Below are 2,970 nucleotides of genomic sequence, written 5' to 3' on the forward strand. Positions count from 1 at the left end.
TAGCCAGGATGGTCTCGATCTCCTGACCTCGTGATCCGCCCGTCTCGGCCTCCCAAAGTGCTGGGATTACAGGCTTGAGCCACTGCGCCCGGCCAAAAGGAGATATTTCTAAAAGATACCCAGGCTGCAAGATAAGATTTTAAGTTTGGCACTGTAATGTGTATTGTGCCAGAAGTATACAAAAAGGATTTGCTGGAATGTTTGAGAATCATCCTATAAAGTTAATTTATATGAATTTATTTTTATATATTTTTTTGAGGTGGAGTCTCACTCTGTCACCCAGGGTGGAATGCAGCGGTGTGATCTCGGTTCACTGCAACCTCCACCTCCCGAGTTCAAGCAATTCTCCTGCCTCAGCCTCCTGAGAAGCTGAGAAACATGTGCCACCATGCCCAGCTATTTTTATTTTCTGTATTTTTAGTGGAGACAGGGTTTCACCATGTTGGCCAGGCTGGTCTTAAACTCCTGACCTCAAATGAGCCACCTGCCTTGGCCTCACAGGTGTGAGCCACCATGCCCCTCCAGTTTCTATGAGCTTTAGAACTAGAAATTTGTGAGTGATCTGGTCTTGCTGAGACACATCAGAGTGAAGCCCATGAAAGGTGCAGGTGACTATATCTAAGTAAGTGCTGGGATCAGAACCTAGATTTCCAGGGAACTGGTGTTACTACAAAGCAAGTGGTTACTATAATTAATCTAGCAACTTTTCACTCATTTTCTGTATCATCTCTTAACTAATTAGAGTTATTTATAAAGAAAGGAAAACTTTTCAAGCCTTTAAGTAAAAGAAGGGTCTACAGTTTTCTTTCATTTTTGACATGCTCTGCTCTCAGCTCTTGAACTGAGTCACTCCGCTTTATTTTAGTCAACAGAAAATACTGCCACTGACTTTGCCAAGTTGGTAATAACATAATTTAGTAGATTTTTAAAAATTAGTAATTAAATCATGGTGTGTTTGTCTAGAAAGCACATGTGGGGAACTATTCTGAGGCTCATGTGTTGTAGTTACACCTGGTCACTCTATAGCACTCTTACCTGTACATACCATAGCACTGCACTGGGCTTGGTATTTATTTAGTTTTCTCAGTTTTTTGAAAAAAAAAACAAAACAAAAAAACCCCGGAAAACAAAGATGTCTTAGTCTGCTCAGGCTGCTATAACAAAATATCACAGACCGGTCGCTTAAACAACAGAAGTTTCTCACAGTTCTGAAGGCTTGGAAGTCCTCCTTGGCTTGCAGATGATCGACTTCTCACTGTTCTTGTGTGGCGGAGAGCATGCATGCTCACTCTCTGGGTGTCTCTTCTTGTAGGACCCTTCTTGTAGGAACACTAATCATACCAGATCAGGGCCCCACCTTTTTGACTTCCTTCAACCTTGATGACCTCCTTATAGGCCCTATCTTAATACAGTCACATTGGTGACTATGAATTCAACATATGAATTTTGGGGAGAACACAGTCCAGTCCATAGCAGTATTTTTCACATGATAAGTTGAGATGCAGTATTCTTTGGGTTGTGGAGCTATTGAAAATTAACCTTTTGATTACCCTTGGTATCTTTTACTCCTTATTTTGTCAGAAATATGTACATCATTTATATATATATATTTTTCAGTTTTTCCTCAGGCTAAGAGAGGTCAGTGTCTCTTTCCCCAACTTAGTGGCCCATTAGTAAACACTGGCTCTGGCAGCTTATTTTGCAGCCTGAAGGCTAGGGGGAGGAGTGTTGATGGTGGGGATCAGGACTTCTTTGGTGGGTGAAGGTAAGGAGCTGGTGGCACCTACAGAAGGCCTGTGTGCAGAAATAGTCCACTTTCAGGCCCTTACCTGGTATGGTAGAAGGGGAGTATTCAGGGACAGTATATATAAAACGTATTTTAAGGCAGGGAGTAGTATTATGGTAATTTTGATGATTTAATTTTTTGTGAATGTTACTAACTTCATAACACAAGGTAGAGTCATTTCTTTCCATTGACTAGATAATCAGTTATCTGGAAGATTTTCAGTTATACCCCAGGTCTCTCTTTCCCCAGAATATTCCGCCTACTTGAATGACTGAATGAATGTCTCAAGTACCAACTGTTAGTTTCTTCTTCGAGTTGAATACTTAGAGTCCTGTTAAAGTAGAAAATAGTTTTTAAGGTTGGGACAATATGAACACATCATCATTAATATCATGAACCAATTCTTCTTTTTCATAGAGACAGATCTCATTATGTTGCCCTGGCTGGTCTCGAACTCCTGGCCTCAAGTGATCTTTCACCTCCCAAAGCACTGGGATTTACAGCCATGAGCCATGGTGTCCAGCCCCAATTTTTGACTACTGACTAGCCAGTTAGTTTTCTAGTAAGACTGTCATGTAACAAGGCTATCACAATAGGCTTCAGTGTTAGGAAGGGTGTCAAGGTTCAGGGCCAGAGTTGATTCCTTAGGGAAAACCTGGGTAGAAAAACAGTTGAGAGTGAGAGAACTGGGGAAACTAGTCTTGAAATCACTGGTACCTCGGAAGAAGAGTCACCCATGGGAAAGATGATGATCCAAAGAAGATACAAAGAAACTTTGCTTGCAGCTGTTTCTACTCTGAAACGATTTGATGTACTCTTGGCTTTTAAAAACCAATTCACCTGTGTGCCGTATTTTCACTTTGTTTTTTTTCTTAGACAATTTGTAGATAAAAATACTAATGAAAATGGTTTAAAATAAGCTCTAAAATTTGAACACTTTACATTATTAACTTGAATAAAATTTAGCATACCTACATAGAGCATGAAATAAAACAAAATTTAATTGCATTACTTAAGGCATATAACTAAAGTTTCATAATTCAGATTTTAAAATTGACTTAGAATATCAAAAGTAGACACATTTAAAATATGTCAAGAGATCATTGGGAGGTATGGAAACTGAAAGCATGACTATACAAATAAGCAGTTACATTTTGAATGCGGATTTAGAGGCCGGGCGCGGT

General features: G+C 39.7%; 1 protein-coding gene across 1 annotated transcript in view; it reads left to right on the forward strand.

Moving 5' to 3' along the window:
- OXCT1 (3-oxoacid CoA-transferase 1) overlaps positions 1-2,970 on the forward strand; it is a 145,380-nt gene that overhangs the window by 18,611 nt on the left and 123,799 nt on the right. The gene's annotated exons all lie outside the window — the stretch shown is intronic.

Source organism: Rhinopithecus bieti, unplaced genomic scaffold (genome assembly GCF_001698545.2).
Source record: "Rhinopithecus bieti isolate Rb0 unplaced genomic scaffold, ASM169854v2 scaffold_3521, whole genome shotgun sequence".
Taxonomy (NCBI): domain Eukaryota; kingdom Metazoa; phylum Chordata; class Mammalia; order Primates; family Cercopithecidae; genus Rhinopithecus; species Rhinopithecus bieti.